Source organism: Simochromis diagramma, unplaced genomic scaffold, assembly GCF_900408965.1.
Source record: "Simochromis diagramma unplaced genomic scaffold, fSimDia1.1 OVJJ01000120.1, whole genome shotgun sequence".
In the NCBI taxonomy this organism is placed as follows: domain Eukaryota; kingdom Metazoa; phylum Chordata; class Actinopteri; order Cichliformes; family Cichlidae; genus Simochromis; species Simochromis diagramma.
The window spans coordinates 180,846-201,105 of NW_024387045.1; the positions used below are offsets into that span (position 1 = coordinate 180,846).

A 20,260-nucleotide genomic window follows, 5' to 3' on the forward strand; every position below is an offset into this window, starting at 1 on the left:
TGTAGTAAAATGTTGTCTACACTGAGGTCTAACAGGACAAACACAGAAATAAGTCCTCTGTAACAGGTGATAAGGAGAACATTAGTAACCTTCACTACAGCTCATGTTGTGCTTTGTTGTCCTCTCAGTCCCCTGGGTGGGGGTGGATTCAGGGGTGGAGTCTGTCCAGCTCATCTGCAAAACCACAGTTTGTCTGCCTAAACATGCTAAAGTGGAGTGGAAGATTGGTTCATACACCAAGGTCCATGTGTATGAGAATGGCTCTGACCAGCCTGAAGAACAGGACGATAAATACAAGAACCGAACAAAGATGAAGAGAAACTTACTGGAACCTGGAGACCTCAGTCTGACCCTGAAACACCCCACAGATGGAGACAACTCCACCTACACCTGCACCGTCTACAGCAGGGAGAGAAACATCCTGCTGAGGAAACAAGTGGAGCTGAAAGTCAGAGGTCAGTGCTGTAGATACAGGTCAAAGGTCAGACTCATGATGGTGGTTCAGTCTCAGTGGGCTCCAACCAATAATGTTACAGTGTTAGCATGTCTGATGTTTGTGGCTGTTTTGGTTTTTATTTGATTTCCAGCCAAATGTAAAAGCTTCAGCAGATGAACTGTAGGAGCAAAGTTCATGTGTGAGACTTCATCTGAAAGGTAACATCTTCTAGTTTCTGAACATGTGTTTGTTTAGCATGTGGCTAAAACACAGGCTAAGCTAAGTCAGCTCAAATCTCAGTAAAACCTTCTTTGGTCCTCATCTATAATCAGTCATATCTGAGTCACAATAACTAGAAGATGATTTCTAGGTCACCTGTATGGAGAAAAAAAAAACAGAGGAGACAGCAAACAACAAAGAGCAACATAATAATAGAAAAAAAAAAGCACCATCACAATAAACTAGCTAGCCATAGATATCAATAGTTACTAAATAATAAATGATATTGTGCAACACGCAAGATAGACAGCGCACAATGTGCTTTGAGGCAGCAGCCAAGAAAGCTGTAGTCCGCGTCTATGAATACCCATGTATTCCAGACCCAGGAGTTTTTTGTTTTTTTGTTTTTTTTTTGTTTGTTTGTTTTTTTTTCTCTCTTCCCCCCCTTCTCACCGTCTCTTCTCCCCTTTGGTTTTCTTTCTTTCTCTCCCCCTCTTTCTTTCATTCTTTCCCCCTGTCCTATCCCACACTTATGTCTGTCCCGTTTGCAACTGAAAATAAAATAAATTCATAATTATAATAAAGGTCAATCAAATGGACCAATATGGCAAGGCCATGATGATCCACTTGGTAAAATAAATCCGCTTGGCATCTTTCTTGGCCTCAAGACAACAATTCTGATGGCTATAGATCCAAACGGGACACAAAAAAAAAAAAAAAAAAAAAAAAAAAAAAAAGGTATGTCCGCTTCATTTATACGAAAGCAGCAGCGATATTTTACCACTGTTTTACCATAAATAAATATTATCAATGTAACTAAAGATAAAAAAAAAAAAAAAAAAAAAAAGATGATTTCTAGCAGAAGTGTGAACATCTCCACATCCTTTCTCCATGTTATCATCCAAAGCTGTGTGAAGTTTCAGAGCTCTGCAGCTAACAGAGACTTTCAGTTTGCTGCTCTCTTCCTCTGACAGCTCCATTCTTAGGGAGCGTTAGTTCTCTGTTTCACTTTATTCCACTTATTCAGTCTGATGTTCTCTGATCTGTTTCTCTTGTTTAGTGTCTTAAAGGCTGCCAGTGCCTCTCTTTGCTGTAACCAACCTTTCTCTTTATTTCTGAGCCTTTTAAGGACTTTAACTGATGCATCAACCTTTGAAAATGGAAAGAAATCAATCAGATTCATGGCTGCATCAAAGTGTCACATGTAGTTCTCCACATCAGCTGGATTATATCTATAGCAGCAAACAGCAGCTGATGCACAAATCTTTGTCTGTGTTAATAAAGTTGGATCAGTTCAAACAGTTTGTTGCTCTGCTTGAAAGCAGCAGTTTTTCTAATGCACCACCTTCATGTTTCCTTCATATTTGAATCCCCCTGTAGATACTGACAGGTAACCATGTCACACAGAGCTCAAGCCTTTGAATCCAGCTGTGACTGTTGATTTTCTATTGAATGGACTTTTTCAAATCCAGCTGTAGGCCTGTGTTTGTGAGCTCATTAACAGCTGTTTGTTTAGAGAGACGTGGTCCTCACAGGACAGCCACTACAAACATATGATTTTATAGAATATGATGCATTACTGCAGATTCAACACAATAGAAAGGATTTGAAATGAGCTCAGCCTTAAACATGTGCAGCAGTAATATTGATCCACAGACACTGATGGGAACATTTTTCTGCACAATAAGTACTTTGACTTTTCATAAAGTATGAAAAGTCAAAGTACCCCTCCTAACTACCCTTTGTGAGTGTGGATGCTTCATCTCTTTGCTCTTTAAATGCTTTGCTTCTTTTATTGATTTTTATGCTGATTTTTTCCCTTTTTTCCATATGAGCTTACCTGCGATAGCTTCTGGACACTCATACAGTGGGGCAAAAAAGTATTTAGTCAGCCACCGATTGTGCAAGTTCCCCCACTTAAAATGATGACAGAGGTCAGTAATTTGCACCAGAGGTACACTTCAACTGTGAGAGACAGAATGTGAAAAAAAAATCCATGAATTCACATGGTAGGATTTGTAAAGAATTTATTCGTAAATTAGGGTGGAAAATAAGTATTTGGTCACCTCAAACAAGGAAAATCTCTGGCTCTCACAGATCTGTAACGTCTTCTGTAAGAAGCTTTTCTGTCCCCCACTCGTTACCTGTATGAATGGCACCTGTTTGAACTCATCATCTGTATAAAAGACACCTGTCCACAGCCTCAAACAGTCAGACTCCAAACGCCGCCATGGCCAAGACCAAAGAGCTTTCGAAGGACACCAGGAAAAGTATTGTAGACCTGCACCAGACTGGGAAGAGTGAATCTACAATAGGCAAGGAGCTTGGTGTGAAAAAAATCAACTGTGGGAGCAATCATCAGAAAATGGAAGACATACAAGACCACTGATAATCTCCCTCGATCTGGGGCTCCACGCAAGATCTCATCCCGTGGGGTCAAAATGATCATGAGAACGGTGAGCAAAGATCCCAGAACCACACGGGGGGACCTGGTGAATGACCTGCAGAGAGCTGGGACCAAAGTAACAAAGGTCACCATCAGTAACACACTACAACGGCAGGGAATCAAATCCCACAGTGCCAGACGTGTTCCGCTGCTGAAGCCAGTGCATGTCCAGGCCCGTCTGAAGTTTGCCAGAGAGCACATGGATGATACAGCAGAGGATTGGGAGAATGTCATGTGGTCAGATGAAACCAAAGTAGAACTTTTTGGTATAAACTCAACTCGTCGTGTTTGGAGGAAGAAGAATACTGAGTTGCATCCCAAGAACACCATACCTACTGTGAAGCATGGGGGTGGAAACATCATGCTATGGGGCTGTTTTTCTGCCAAGGGGACAGGACGACTGATCCGTGTTAAGGACAGAATGAATGGGGCCATGTATCGTGAGATTTTGAGCCAAAACCTCCTTCCATCAGTGAGAACTTTGAAGATGAAACGAGGCTGGGTCTTCCAACATGACAATGATCCAAAACACACCACCCGGGCAACAAAGGAGTGGCTCGGTAAGAAGCATTTGAAAGTCCTGGAGTGGCCTAGCCAGTCTCCAGACCTCAACCCCATAGAAAATCTGTGGCGGGAGTTGAAAGTCCGTGTTGCTCGGTGACAGCCCCAAAACATCACTGCTCTCGAGAAGATCTGCATGGAGGAATGGGCCAAAATACCAGCTACTGTGTGCAAACCTGGTAAAGACCTATAGTAAACGTTTGACCTCTGTTATTGCCAACAAAGGTTATGTTACAAAGTATTGAGTTGTATTTTTGTTATTGACCAAATACTTATTTTCCACCCTGATTTACGAATAAATTCTTTACAAATCCTACCATGTGGATTCATGGATTTTTTTTTCCACATTCTGTCTCGTATAGTTGAAGTGTACCTCTGGTGCAAATTACTGACCTCTGTCATCATTTTAGGTGGGGGAACTTGCACAATCGGTGGCTGACTAAATACTTTTTTGCCCCACTGTAGATCATTAGGACTAAAGTGTTCTTAACAGAAACAGCAACATTTTTATAGTTGCCTTATCCTCAGCGCTCCGTGTGTCTGTGGCCTAGACACAGCTGAAGCCTGTTTACAGCGTCTGGGCACCGAACAGCCTCAATAGCCTGGAAAGGTGCTAACCGCTAGGCTAACTAGCAACAAGATGCCTCTCCACAGATGACTACCACAGCCTCCTGCAGAAGATTGCAGTACTGGAGATAAAAATTCATCGCTTAGAAGTAAACGTGGAGGTAAATGGACTGTGTGGAAATGAAACAACCTTGTCTTTGATTCAAAACAATGGCAATGAGCAAGCTAGTACACAGCTAAGGAGCACAGATAACATGACCAAGAAAGTAGACTCTGTGCATTATTATAAATCCTCAAGTGATAATCCCCCCTTGGACTGTCTTGGTGCAAAACCAAGACATAAATCATGTCTCCTGGAAGGGGGAGGACGTATCACAGGCAGGGCACAGCGAGCTGAAATCTCTGAAACCGACTGGCCTTCACTTCCTACGAGACAGAGAAGCTCTTCTACCCCTGTATACGAGAGGAAACAGGACTGGACAACCGTGAATAGGAAGGTCAACAACAAACCTTCAAAACAACTGAATGTGAAACTGCAGAACAGATTTGCTCCACTATCAAAGGACCCTGGATCTATATCGGACAACCATCCATCTAAAAGTAGCGAAGTAAGGTCTGAAAATCTGTTGAAAAGTAAAAGGCCACAGGGAAAGCTAAAGGCTAGGCCTGAAACTCTGCCGTAAAGGATGTACAAAGGATGTGCGGTAAGAACACTAAAGTCCTCTGCTTTCCTAACGATATGGTCAACAACCTGAAGGAGAGAATTCTTCAAATTGCAGATGAATATCCAACTGTGACAAACATTGTTCTGCATACAGGGTCAGTCAGAGGTTCTGAAACGGGACTTTACTGGATTACTAAATACTGTAAACTCTCTGAATGCAGCTGTATTCATCAGTGGACCTGTACCGCCCGTCAGAGGAGGAGACGAGAGATTCAGCAGGTTGTTTACACTGAATAAATGGCTTATATCAGCATGTGCTGACCACTCAGTGCATTTTATCAACAACTTTAATATTTTTTGGGAACGCATGCATCTGTTTAAAGCAAATGGATTTAATTTTAACAAGTCAGGGGTGAAACTGTTCACCTCCAACTTGTTTTATTCCATACGTCATCCATCTGTGCTTGGTGCCAAGGCTGAGATAAACGAGGAGTTGTCTCATAAAGAGGAACAAACAGTACTCCAAGAACAGACAAAGCTCAGCAGAAACCTTGAGGAGGAGCTCCATCTGCCCCCACCCCGGAAGAGCTTCAGAAAGGAGAGACATCTGAGGCAAGAAGAGGGATCCCTATTTGCCTCCACCCTTCTCAACAACCAGGTCCAGGGACCACGATCTTCCCCAGTGCCCCAAACCCTTGACAGGCCATCACCCCCATCACCCTCTTCCTCCTCGCCACACCTGAAATTCACTGAGGAGATGATGGAGCGGGTCAATGCTGGGCTCAGATCTACCCCCCGGCCCAATCCCTTTTTGTCCCCATAAATCCCCCACCAGAGCAGCCAAAGGTTCACCATCGAGCCCCACCCTCAACAGAGCAATCGAAGTCACATTGCCCAGCCTCGCCCCCCTTAGTTCCTCCTTACCACCTTCATGCTCTGTCTCCGCAGTCTGATGTGTGATGTGTGAAGGGTCCGGGCTGCGAGGATTATGGCAGTGGTGACTTTTCCCAGGAGAAGCTGGGACCCTGTTTACTAGAAGGTTTTAAAATCTCTGTACTTTTAGGTGACAGAAGGAGACATGTGGCCTGGTCAAAACACAGAGAGATGCACTCTAAAAGATCTTTAAACATAGTAAACATACCTTGTGTGCCACAGACTGCTCCCAAACACGAGGGGACAAGTAATGCCTCTAAAACACTTAAGTTGGCTTTATTAAACGTTAGATCTTTAGCTGGGAAAACATTTTTAATTAATGATTTAATCACTGAGCACAGCCTTGATTTTATGTTTTTAACTGAAACTTGGTTGGACCAAAGTAACAGTGGAGCTGTTCTCATCGAGACGACCCCTCCTAACTACAGTTTTATCAGTGAGGCCAGGGTGAGCAGGAGAGGAGGGGGGGTCGCTGTCTTATTTAAGACAGCATTTCAATGTAAGCAGCTATCTCCTGGAAGTTTTCAGTCTTTTGAATATGTGGCTTTACAGCTGAAGGCCCCATCCAAAGTTGTGTTTCTTAATATTTACAGGCCTCCCAAATACTGCACAGACTTTTTTAATGACCTCAGTGAACTGCTGTCTGTGATCTGTGTTGATTTTGACTGTGTAATTATTGTTGGGGATTTTAACATCCACGTGGACAACCCTCAGGACAAAGGGACTAAAGACCTGAGTAACACTCTGGGCAACTTTGGGCTGACTCAGCATGTAACAGAGGCCACACATAATAGAGGACACACTCTTGACCTACTGATCTCCAAGGGCCTGAGCATTTCAAACATTACTGTGTCTGATGTGGGCGTGTCTGATCATTACTGTTTTCTTTGAAAGTAAAATCTCAGCCCACACAAATATATCAACAGCAGTGATCACAAAACAGTCTATAACTGAAAACAGTAGTGAGATCTTTAACCTGGTCTTCCCATTAACACCTGACCTGTCCAGAGGTTCAGTCAATGAGCTCGTCAATAGCTTCAATGCAAAAATGTTAAAAAATGTTAAATGTAATGGATACAATTGCTCCCATTAAGGTGAAGGTTATCTCTGGAAGGAAAAGTCTCAATGGAGAAACTCCACACTGGTGAAAAATGAAAAAAGAGAGTGTAGGAAAGCTGAGCGCAGATGGAGAAAAACAAACCTCCAGGTTCACTATGACATCTATAAAGACAAACTTCACAATTATAATTTACAACTGAGGAGTGCAAGGAGGTCCTACTTCTCTGACATCATCACTAAAAACAGCCATAATGCTCGGGTCTTATTTTCTACAGTTGACAGGCTAACAAACCCTCCTGTGTCAGTGGCAGCTGAACTTCGACCATGGCCTGCAATGACTTTGCCAAATTCTTCACAGAAAAAATCCAAAAGATTAGACAAGCAGTTGGTACATCAACAGCAGATCCAGGATATGTACTGTGTACACCGAAAAACTGTTTAAACACCATTAAACATTTTCACCCTATTAACAGCAAAGACCTGGAGCACATCTTAGGTCAACTGAAGTCCTCCTCCTGCTGTTTAGATGTCCTGCCAACACGTTTTTTCAAAAAGGTCTCAAAGACATTAGAGTCAGACCTGTTACAGATCGTCAACTTTTCTTTAATGTCAGGTGTGTTTCCAGAACCACTAAAAACTGCTGTAATAAAACCTGTACTGAAAAAGGACAATCTTGACAAGACACAAATGAACAACTACAGGCCGATCTCAAATCTCCCATTTTTAAGTAAGATCATTGAAAAACCAGTTTCTCAACAGCTCAGTTACTTCTTAAAACAGAATAACTGCTATGATGCCTTCCAGTCAGGTTTTAGACAGAACCACAGCACTGAAACCGCTCTGACCAAAGTGTTTAATGACATACAGTGGGGCAAAAAAGTATTTAGTCAGCCACCGATTGTGCAAGTTCCCCCACCTAAAATGATGACAGAGGTCAGTAATTTGCACCAGAGGTACACTTCAACTGTGAGAGACAGAATGTGAAAAAAAAAATCCATGAATCCACATGGTAGGATTTGTAAAGAATTTATTCGTAAATCAGGGTGGAAAATAAGTATTTGGTCAATAACAAAAATACAACTCAATACTTTGTAACATAACCTTTGTTGGCAATAACAGAGGTCAAACGTTTACTATAGGTCTTTACCAGGTTTGCACACACAGTAGCTGGTATTTTGGCCCATTCCTCCATGCTGATCTTCTCGAGAGCAGTGATGTTTTGGGGCTGTCGCCGAGCAACACGGACTTTCAACTCCCGCCACAGATTTTCTATGGGGTTGAGGTCTGGAGACTGGCTAGGCCACTCCAGGACTTTCAAATGCTTCTTACGGAGCCACTCCTTTGTTGCCCGGGCGGTGTGTTTTGGATCATTGTCATGTTGGAAGACCCAGCCTCGTTTCATCTTCAAAGTTCTCACTGATGGAAGCAGGTTTTGGCTCAAAATCTCACGATACATGGCCCCATTCATTCTGTCCTTAACACGGATCAGTCGTCCTGTCCCCTTGGCAGAAAAACAGCCCCATAGCATGATGTTTCCACCCCCATGCTTCACAGTAGGTATGGTGTTCTTGGGATGCAACTCAGTATTCTTCTTCCTCCAAACACGACGAGTTGAGTTTATACCAAAAAGTTCTACTTTGGTTTCATCTGACCACATGACATTCTCCCAATCCTCTGCTGTATCATCCATGTGCTCTCTGGCAAACTTCAGACGGGCCTGGACTAGAGCTGGGCGATATAAGATTTTTTCATATCACGATATGTTTTTTTCATTTCAGGCGATAACGATATCTATCACGATATAAGCCAAATAACTATATTTGTAAGATTTAAATGTGCCGTTGCTCACAAGTAAAATGTGAAATAATCAGCAGCTTGTTTTTATTTAAATATTTATTTCCCATAATAAGTTCAACAGGGTAGATGTACTTAAGGAACATGAGACTTTTTCAGATAAATAAAGGCAAATATTGCAAACTACACAAAAGGCAGCCGCTAAAGCGTTTAAGTTTCAAAATAGAACAAACGAAACAGACTAAATTGTCAATTCCACTTAGAAACAAAATATTAATTCTAAAAATAAATCTTAGTTTGTTTTACAGAAGAACAGACAAAACTGACTAACTTTTGTCAATATCAAATAAACTGAGAACTAAAAGGAAATTCTCAATCTCTCCTTGTTGTATAGCTGAGCTTTTCAAACAGTTTTAACAGTTACTTTAGTCTGACAAAAGCCGAATGACGAATTAGCGCTTCCAGTCAGAGACTGAGGCTACGTCCACACGTACACGGGTATTTTTGAAAACGGAGATTTTCCGTTTTCGTTTTAAAAAATAATCCCGTCCACACATAAAGGCAGAAATGAAGGAAAACGCTGCTATGAACATGCCAAAGCAGCAGGTGGAGCTAGATTCCTAACCGTGCAGAAATGTTGGCCAATCAGAAGTCTAGAAGCCTCGGTGGGAAAAAGTAAACAAAGCTGGGGCATAGAAGCAGAACCGAGTCGTATGTGTGGAGGGACAGTAACTGTGTGTATATGTAAGCATTTAAACACTGCAGAGAGTAGAATTAACAGTAACAGTATTGTAGAAATTAATTTCACCGAAACAATAACGTGGCGCACAGTGTGATGTCAAAAAATGCGCACACCTTTGACGCTGCGTTTTCTCCGTTTTTCTAGTCCACACGTAAATGCAAAAACGGAGTTTTTAAAAATCTTCGTTTTCAGTGATCAAAAACGCCGTTTACGTGTGGACGAAAGGTGCAAGCGCATAGAAAAATCTGCGTTTTCAAAAATACCCGGGTACGTGTGGACGTAGCGCATGCACCAGTTTATTGTATTTCCAGACTTGCTTTTGGCACAATTTACAGTGCACGCTACTCTGTTTTTTGTCAGACTTGAAATAGCCGAAATACCTTCACACGACGGAACTTCTATGGCTCTTCCGTTCGACAATCTCTCCGGCATTGGAACCATCATCTGTTTTCTCTTCGGTAACCTTCGGTCACGCTCGGTTGATTTTTCTAGTCGGCACACTCATTTCCTCCATTACCCGGGCGGTACGGTGGCTGGCTGCTTCCCAAACAAATACACATGTGCGGCTTGGCACTTGTGCTGTACGTAACAAGTCACGTGACGTGACGCTGCGGCTGTGATTGGTTCGGCTCTGCGCTACTTAATTTGGATTGGCTGTTCTTTTTTTTTTTTTTTAAGAGGACAAGAGCGGCGAGGTCTATCGCGATAGTTTAATTTTTCTATCGAGAAAAAGTTATATCGCGATACATATCGTTATCGTTCTATCGCCCAGCTCTAGCCTGGACATGCACTGGCTTCAGCAGCGGAACACGTCTGGCACTGCGGGATTTGATTCCCTGCCATTGTAGTGTGTTACTGATGGTGACCTTTGTTACTTTGGTCCCAGCTCTCTGCAGGTCATTCACCAGGTCCCCCCGTGTGGTTCTGGGATCTTTGCTCACCGTTCTCATGATCATTTTGACCCCACGGGATGAGATCTTGCGTGGAGCCCCAGATCGTGGGAGATTATCAGTGGTCTTGTATGTCTTCCATTTTCTGATGATTGCTCCCACAGTTGATTTTTTCACACCAAGCTGCTTGCCTATTGTAGATTCACTCTTCCCAGTCTGGTGCAGGTCTACAATACTTTTCCTGGTGTCCTTCGAAAGCTCTTTGGTCTTGGCCATGGCGGAGTTTGGAATCTGACTGTTTGAGGCTGTGAACAGGTGTCTTTTATACAGATGATGAGTTCAAACAGGTGCCATTCATACAGGTAACGAGTGGGGGACAGAAAAGCGTCTTACAGAAGACGTTACAGGTCTGTGAGAGCCAGAGATTTTCCTTGTTTGAGGTGACCAAATACTTATTTTCCACCCTAATTTACGAATAAATTCTTTACAAATCCTACCATGTGAATTCATGGATTTTTTTTTCACATTCTGTCTCTCACAGTTGAAGTGTACCTCTGGTGCAAATTACTGACCTCTGTCATCATTTTAAGTGGGGGAACTTGCACAATCGGTGGCTGACTAAATACTTTTTTGCCCTACTGTATGTCTGAATACAGACAGTGGAAAAATGTCAGTCTTAGTTTTACTGGATCTCAGTGCAGCATTTGATACAGTTGACCACAACATATTATTCAAACGACTGGAGAACTGGGCAGGTCTTTCAGGAACTGTACTAAACTGGTTCAAGACATACTTAGAAAACAGGAAATACTTTGTATCAATAGGTAATTTCACATCTGAGCAGACAAGTATCACATGTGGAGTTCTCCAAGGTTCCATCTTGGGACCCCCTCTGTTTAACATTTACATGCTCCCACTGGCACAGATTATAAAGAACAACAAAATAAACTACCACAGCTATGCAGATGACACACAAATATATCAATGTCACCAGGAGACCGAGGCCCTGTACAGGCTCTTGGTAAATGCATTGAGGAAATTAATGACTGGTTGTGCCACAATTTTCTCCAGCTAAACAAAAACAACACTGAGGTAATAGTCTTTGGCGCCAAAGAAAAACGATTACAGGTCACCAGAGAACTTCAATCTATACACCTAAAAACCACAAACCAGGCGAGAAATGTGGGTGTAGTGATGGATGCAGACCTAAACTTAGAAAAACACATTAAGACAATAACAAAATCAGCTTACTATAACCTCAAGAATATTTCAAGGATAAAAGATCTGATGTCTCAACAGGACCTGGAAAAACTAGTCCATGCATTCATCTTTAGTAGGCTTGATTACTGTAACAGCATCTTTACAGGTCTACCTAAAAAATCAGTCAGATAACTACAGCTCATTCAGAACTCTGCTGCTCGAGTCCTCACTAAGACCAAAAAAGTGGACCACATCAGTCCAGCTCTGAGGTCTTTACACTGGCTGCCTGTCCGTCAGAGGATAGACTTTAAAGTTCTGATGCTGGTCTATAAAGCTCTGAATGGTTTAGATCAGTGACCTCCTGACCCAGTATGAACCTTCCAGACCCCTCAGGTCATCTGGATCCGGTCTTTTATCAGTTCCCAAAGTCAGAACCAGACATGGAGAAGCTGCATTCAGCTTTTATGCTCCATATATCTGGAACAAACTCCCAGAAAGCCTCAGATCAGCTGAAACACTCAGTTTATTTAAATCCAGGTTGAAGACTCACCTGTTCTCAGCTGCATTTGAATAAAGCACCAAATCCACACTTTTAAGCTTAAATTTCAAAACTTACATTTAACTACTGATTTTATCTACTGTTCTGATTTTATCTGTTTTGATTTTATATACTGTTTTGTTTGGTTGCTTGTTTTAATCAATTTTAAATCATGCTTTTTGTTTTTGTTTCTAATGTCTCTGTAAAGCACTTTGAATCACCTTGTTGTTGAATTGTGCTATTCAAATAAACTTGCCTTGCCTACAATTTGCCAGTACTGCAGTTTTGTGTGTAGTGAGGTGTTTTCATGGTGTTTTCTTGGTGCTTTTACTAAAGGAAGGCTTCTATCAAATTCTTCCACATGTTGTCAAACTGAGCTGTGTGATGAAGTGAGTGTGACAGAAACACTCAGACTGTGTTTCTCTGCTTCATCAAGTCAAATCTGGTCCTCAGAGACTGAATAAAGTCCTGTCCCACTAACAGCAGCTCCAACAGTCTGTTCACTGCTTTCTTCCTGTCAGTCTTCATCTTTCTGCTGCGTCTCCTCTTCACACTGACCACTTTCTATCTAACAGTGAGCTCCCAGTGAAGCAGCAGCATTCAGCCTGTTAGAGGCAACACAAATGTCTCCATCCAAGCTCATGTTGTGCTTTGTTGTCCTCTCAGTCCCCCAGGTGGAGGTGGTTTCAGGGGTGGAGTCTGTCCAGCTGCCCTTCAACACCACACTTCACCTGCCTGAAGACGCTAAAGTGGAGTGGACGAATGGATACATGAAGGTCCGCGTGTATGAGAACGGCTCTGACCAGCCTGAAGAACAGGACCAGGCTTACAGAGACCGAACAAAGATGAATGAAGACCTGCTGAAAACTGGAGACCTCAGTCTGACCCTGAAATACCCCACAGATGGAGACACCAGGAGCTACACCTGCACCATCTACAGCAGGGAGGGAAACATCCTGCTAAAGAGACAAGTGGAGCTGAAAGTCAGAGGTCAGTGCTGTAGATACAGGTCAAAGGTCAGAGGTCATGATGGTGGTTCAGTCTCAGTGGGCTCCATCCAATAATGTTACAGTGTTAGCATGTCTGGTGTTTGTGGCTGTTTTGGTTTTTATTTGATTTCCACTCAAATGTAAAAGTTTCAGCAGATGAACTGTAGGAGCAAAGTTCATGTGTGAGACTTCATCTGAAAGGTAACATCTTCTAGTTTCTGAACATGTGTTTGTTTAGCATGTGGCTAAAACACAGGCTAAGCTAAGTCAGCTCAAATCTCAGTAAAAACCTTCTTTGGTCCTCATCTATAATCAGTCATATCTGAGTCACAATAACTAGAAGATGATTTCTAGCAGAAGTGTGAACATCTCCACATCCTTTCTCCATGTTATCATCCTTTTTTTTTTTTTTTTTTTTTTTTTTTTTTGTCCCGTTTCAGAATCAGAATCAGAATACTTTATTGATCCCTGGGGGAAATTATTTTTTGTTACAGTGCTCCATTTTAAACCAACATTAAGACAAGACAGACAATACACTAACTAAGAATAGTACAATATATACATATATATACATACATAAGTCACTCATAAATAAATAGTTGGAAAAGAAACATGTGTAGTTGTAGCAGCAAACAGTGTGTTAAGTGGATGCGTTGTACAGGGAGATGGCCACAGGCAGGAAAGATTTCCTGTGTCGTTCAGTGGTGCTTTTCGGTAATCTCAGTCTCTCACTGAACGAGCTCCTGTGACTGACCAGCATGTCATGGAGTGGGTGGGAGGTGTTATCCAACATTGTCTTTATCTTGGACAGCATCCGCCTCTCCGACACCACCTTGAGGGAGTTCAGCTCCATCCCCACAACATTGCTGGCCTTACGGATCAGTTTATCGAGTCTGTTGGCATCTGCGACCCTCAGCCTGCTCCCCCAGCATGCAACAGCATAGAGGATCGCACTGGCCACAACAGACTCATAGAAAATCCTCAGCATTTTCTGGCAGATGTTGAAGGACCTCAGTCGCCTCAAAAAATAGAGACGACTCTGGCCCTTCCTGTAAAGTGCTGTGGTGTTTATAGCCCAGTCCAGTTTTTTGTCAATGTGTACTCCAAGGTATTTATAGTCCTCCACAATGTCAACACTGACCCCCTGGATTGAAACAGGGGTCAAGTGTTTCCTGGTCTTCCTGAAGTCCACGATCAGTTCCTTGGTCTTTGCCACGTTGAGCTGCAGATGATTCTGCTCACACCACGTGACAAAGGAGGATCTATAGCCATCAGAATTGTTGTCTTGAGGCCAAGAAAGATGCCAAGCGGATTTATTTTACCAAGTGGATCATCATGGCCTTGCCATATTGGTCCATTTGATTGACCTTTATTGTAATTATGAATTTATTTTATTTTCAGTTGCAAACGGGACAGACATGATTGTGGGATAGGACAGGGGAGAAAGAATGAAAGAAAGAGGGGGAGAGAAAGAAAGAAAACCAAAGGGGAGAAGAGACAGTGAGAAGGGGGGGAAGAGAGAAAAAAAAAAAAAAACTCCTGGGTCACCTGTATGGAGAAAAAAAAAACAGAGGAGACAGCAAACAACAAAGAGCAACATAATAATAGAAAAAAAGCACCATCACAATAAACTAGCTAGCCATAGATATCAATAGTTACTAAATAATAAACGATATTGTGCAACACGCAAGGTAGGCAGCGCACAATGTGCTTTGAGGCAGCAGCCAAGAAAGCTGTAGTCCGCGTCTGTGAATACCCGTGTGTACACCTGTGTGCATACCTGTGTGGATCAGCATGCTTGTATTCCAAAGGTTTCTCCATGTAATGATCTGCTAGGTAGTGTGGGGAGCCACAGCCCCGTCCTTTATGGTATCAAGCAGGTATGGAGGAGATCAAAACTCCAGACATCCAGAGGCCCCCAGAACACAAGAGACCAAGGAAGACCCACAGAGGGGCAGCCGCGCCACTGTCCCAGTAAGAGCTAAGGAGAGTCCCAGATGAGGGCTCATTCAGCAGCCGCGGAGCAGAAGCCAGGGGGAGTTGCAGTGACGCGCCCGTGAGCTCCGCCGGCAGCCAGCTGTGCCTGAGTGACCAAGCCCCAGGCCGAGAGGCCGGGGGCACCCCACCTCCGAAATGGCCCGAGCGAGCCCCAATAAGCGGCCCTCCATGTTATCATCCAAAGCTGTGTGAAGTTTCAGAGCTCTGCAGCTAACAGAGACTTTCAGTTTGCTGCTCTCTTCCTCTGACAGCTCCATTCTTAGGGAGCGTTAGTTCTCTGTTTCACTTTATTCCACTTATTCAGTCTGATGTTCTCTGATCTGTTTCTCTTGTTTAGTGTCTTAAAGGCTGCCAGTGCCTCTCTTTGCTGTAACCAACCTTTCTCTTTATTTCTGAGCCTTTTAAGGACTTTAACTGATGCATCAACCTTTGAAAATGGAAAGAAATCAGTCAGATTCATGGCTGCATCAAAGTGTCACATGTAGTTCTCCACATCAGCTGGATTATATCTATAGCAGCAAACAGCAGCTGATGCACAAATCTTTGTCTGTGTTAATAAAGTTGGATCAGTTCAAACAGTTTGTTGCTCTGCTTGAAAGCAGCAGTTTTTCTAATGCACCACCTTCATGTTTCCTTCATATTTGAATCCCCCTGTAGATACTGACAGGTAACCATGTCACACAGAGCTCAAGCCTTTGAATCCAGCTGTGACTGTTGATTTTCTATTGAATGGACTTTTTCAAATCCAGCTGTAGGCCTGTGTTTGTGAGCTCATTAACAGCTGTTTGTTTAGAGAGACGTGGTCCTCACAGGACAGCCACTACAAACATATGATTTTATAGAATATGATGCATTACTGCAGATTCAACACAATAGAAAGGATTTGAAATGAGCTCCGCCTTAAACATGTGCAGCAGTAATATTGATCCACAGACACTGATGGGAACATTTTTCTGCACAATAAGTACTTTGACTTTTCATACTTTATGTACAATTTGCCAGTACTGCAGTTTAGTGTGTAGTGAGGTGTTTTCATGGTGTTTTCTTGGTGCTTTTACTAAAGGAAGGCTTCTATCAAATTCTTCCACATGTTGTCAAACTGAGCTGTGTGATGAAGTGAGTGTGACAGAAACACTCAGACTGTGTTTCTCTGCTTCATCAAGTCAAATCTGGTCCTCAGAGACTGAATAAAGTCCTGTCCCACTAACAGCAGCTCCAACAGTCTGTTCACTGCTTTCTTCCTGTCAGTCTTCATCTTTCTGCTGCGTCTCCTCTTCACACTGACCACTTTCTATCTAACAGTGAGCTCCCAGTGAAGCAGCAGCATTCAGCCTGTTAGAGTCAACACAAATGTCTCCATCCAAGCTCATGTTGTGCTTTGTTGTCCTCTCAGCCCCCCAGGTGGAGGTGGATTCAGGGGTGGAGTCTGTGCAGCTGCCCTTCAACATCACACTTCACCTGCCTGAAGACGCTAAAGTGGAGTGGATGGAGAACAGATACAACAGGAAGGTCCACGTGTATGAGAACGGCTCTGACCAGCCTGAAGAACAGCACCAGGATTACAGAGACCGAACGAAGATGAATGAAGACCTGCTGAAAACTGGAGACCTCAGTCTGACCCTGAAATACCCCACAGATGGAGACAACTCCACCTACACCTGCACCGTCTACAGCAGGGAGGGAAACATCCTGCTGAAGAAACAAGTGGAGCTGAAAGTCAGAGGTCAGTGCTGTAGATACAGGTCAAAGGTCAGAGGTCATGCAGGAGTTTATTCTCTAAAAGCTTTTAGTTTGAATCTATTTTCAGTTCATTCAAATAAAATAAATTCTTTGATGTTTTGATCTAAAAGCCAAAAATGTCAGGCGGAGCAACTGTGTGTTTAAATGAACTAAGAAGACCATTAAAATGATCCTACCTTCAAAATAAAAGCCTCTGGCATGATGTGAGTTTGGATCAAATCAATAGTTTTGTTAGTTTAGTCCAAATCAATGTAAATGTATAAATATCAATAGTTTTAAAGCTGCTGAGATCATTCAAACACTTTGATCCAGTCATTTGGATGTTGTCACATGTCAGGGTGGAGCAGCCATAAATACGAGGCTTTTATTGTGAAAATGCTGAGTGTGATGACCCAGAGGAGCCCATGGGGTGTTTGTGGCTGGATGCAAAGGTTTGTAGCTCTCCTTGTAAAGAGAAACAGCTTGAAGCTACAGAGGAGCGTCTGCAGAAGAAGACAGGGGAAAGAGGAAGAAGCTGAGGCCGCTGGAGAAAAGACAGGAAAAGGAAATCAGCTTCATTTGTTGGAGGCCGTTTGTTCATCACACTGAAATATTCCCACTTTAGAGACAGGAAACAAAGTGAAGTGTGGATTGATGTTTGTCTCCATGATTTGGGCCCTGGAGTCATTTCTTCATCTCCCACTTTAAGACATATTAATGTCAGCCTCACACGTCCCACAGTGGACACATTTCTATTTCTAGATGATATTTGGAGGATGCTCATGTGTTTCTCTGCTGTCACAGCTCTTTGTGATATTTGAGCGCAGCTGTAATGTTTGTGTGGTTAAAGCCACCAGACTCCACTGACAAAAACTCTCATTTTAGCCGGAGAACACGGGGCTGCTGTGGGACTTTGTGTTTGCAAAGGTTTCTATTGGAGGCATGTTTGCCTTTATTATATAGGTGCAGAGAGTAGACAGGAAAGTGGGGAGAGAGTGAGGGACACACAGGCACCTGTAGTAAGCCCCGCCTTCAGCCCACCTGCTCAGCCAGGTGGGCTATAGCGCTGCTTTAACATGTTGGTGTGATTGAGAGTGAATGAAAGTGAGTGATGGAGGCAGCAGGAAACTAACAGGCTGTTTGTTCTGAGAGGTCACATGACTGTTGTTCTCAGCAGAGTCTGATGATTTGATGAGACCATGAGAGCGGCTTCAGTTCCTCATCAGAAAGAGTCTGACAGAAGCTCCTCCCTCTGTACCCCAGTAGACTTCTATTAGACTGCTCCAGATTCCTGAGAGTTCACACAGAAAACTTTACAAACAGCCAAAGAAAAACTATTGAAAAGCTTCAAGATCACAAAGAGCTCTTTCACAGCACATATGAGCCATTAAGAAGTGCACATTTGTGTTTCCCACAGTCCATCATCCAATAATATCAAAGGACAAACTGTGAGGTAAAAAGCCTTCAGCTCTTTTTGAAGGAAGCAAAAAGACTTTGGTCCTGAGAGATGGTTCAAAACACAACTCAGACCTACCAAAGTATTATTTGTGCCAAACACATGAAGCCTTCAACTTTGTATGTGTCCAGTCAGTGTGGCAATAGAAGTCACTGTGAGGATTTTCAATGTGCTGTCAAAGAGCATCCAAACAATCAGGTGAGGATGAAGAGAATTAGTGTGGATGGACAGAAAATCCATATCCAGTGTGATTTAGGAGCAGTTCATATATAATGAGTGAAATGAAAGAAGAGCACAGACAGGAAGAACATGAGTGAGCAGACATTTTGGAGCTGCTGATCCACACAGGGCTGGATGGAAGGAGTGGGAGTCCATGATGGCTCAAAGTCTCTGATCTAACTGTTCCTGAGCCTCTCCCCCTGCTCCTCTTTGGATCTTCTCCTCCTCTTCTTCCTTATCTGCCTCCTCCACCACTGCTCTCTCCTCCCTCATCTCCTCCTCAGCTGAACTGAAGTCAGGGCTGTAACATGAGGAAACGTGCAGAAATGACTGAGTCAGCATGTTGTTGAAGTGAGTTGAGTGATGGTGAGCAGATTAGATGTGCGAGCCTCCCTGTAGAGAAAAGCAGATCTTCTCCAGAGTTTCCCACCTCATGTTTTCCTGTGTCACAGCTGATTGTCACATCCTGGCTGTCACTAAATGAGTGGTCCAAAGGTGGAAGGAGGAGCACAGTTAGATTGTTCACCTCCTAACCTGTGAAATCAACCAGCTGAATGAAAAACACTGTGATCCTATGAGCTGCTATCAGGGCTGCTCCATTCTCAGGATTCTCATCTGGATGATTGAAGCAGATTATTGATGAAGTCAGCAAACAGCTTTCAAAATGGCTCTTTTTCCAGGGGAACTCCCTGAAATGTAAATCTCATTGGAATGAAGAAGAAGTCCAAAGGCGTGGTTAGGCCCAGACTTGTGGCTGTTTTCAATGTAAAGCCCATGTTGCAGGCAGCTGCTGCTCCTTACTGGCCCACAGCCTCCACTGATGGATGTGTCAGCTCACTTGTACTGTAGCCACGGGGAGAGCGATGGTGAAGCTGACAACCAGAGGTGTAGTGCTATTTGTTGAAGTAGCCCAGCTGTGCCATGGAAGCACAAGTTTCCAGAGATGATTGGACTGTGAGCAGAAATGATCCATGTTGGACTGAATTGAAGAACAGATCATAAAGTCCTCTGTGTGCCCAGCCCGTCTGTCTGAGCATCTTCATCAGCTGCTACATATAGCTTCCATCTCTCTCCTCCCTGGATGTGTCTTCTCTCTGTCTCTTTCATGCTTTCCTGTGGGATAGTTGCCCACTCTCTCCCTGACTTTTTCTCTCACAAAATAACACGTAGCACATTTTAAATTCGGCTACTTCAGAGGAAACGTCACAGTTGGAGATATTCAGGCTGACTTTTCCACAAATTTAGTGTTTCACAATAAAAGGCTGGTTAAAGCATTTTCTTCTACTCTGCTGTGGACACGGACAGCTGGAGACTCCACGGATGAGGAGTCCTTTATTAAACCCCGATTCTTTTGTCCCCCTGATAGAACAGAGAAAACCGACTCATAGTGTGTTAAAACATTTTTATTTCTTTTTATTCAATCATCTTCCGGAAGAGAGAGACCCCTGCACAGCCCAAACGCCAGTTGCAGGATCTCTAACATTAGAATCATAAACTGTGTCTCATATAGGTTTTATTTTGGTACTTTACATGGTACTTATATGGCAAAGTTCCTCTTTTCTGTCTGTATTTATTAATATGCTTGTATAGCTCTACACCAGGGGTCGGCAACCCTAGGCACGCGTGCCAAGGGTTAACTGATGGCACGACCAATGCTGGACTGGCCATCGGGCATTTGCTCGGTGGCCCGGTGACTTTTTTCCCCTTTGTAACAGTATAAACAATGAAAGGTTGTGGATTGACCAGATGCTGGTCGGTGTGTAAAAATAACTCAGTTGTTTGGTGGTGGCTATGGCGGAGCTTCCTCAGATTCAGTAAAATTAGCAAGTG

General features: G+C 43.1%; 1 long non-coding RNA gene across 1 annotated transcript; it reads left to right on the top strand.

The window, feature by feature from the left end:
* The first annotated feature begins 13,072 nt into the window (after positions 1–13,072).
* Positions 13,073–16,526, top strand: LOC120741629. Its single transcript, XR_005697654.1, has 2 exons — positions 13,073–13,239; positions 16,430–16,526. It is a non-coding gene; the product is annotated as an uncharacterized LOC120741629 (long non-coding RNA).
* The last annotated feature ends 3,734 nt before the right edge of the window (positions 16,527–20,260 follow it).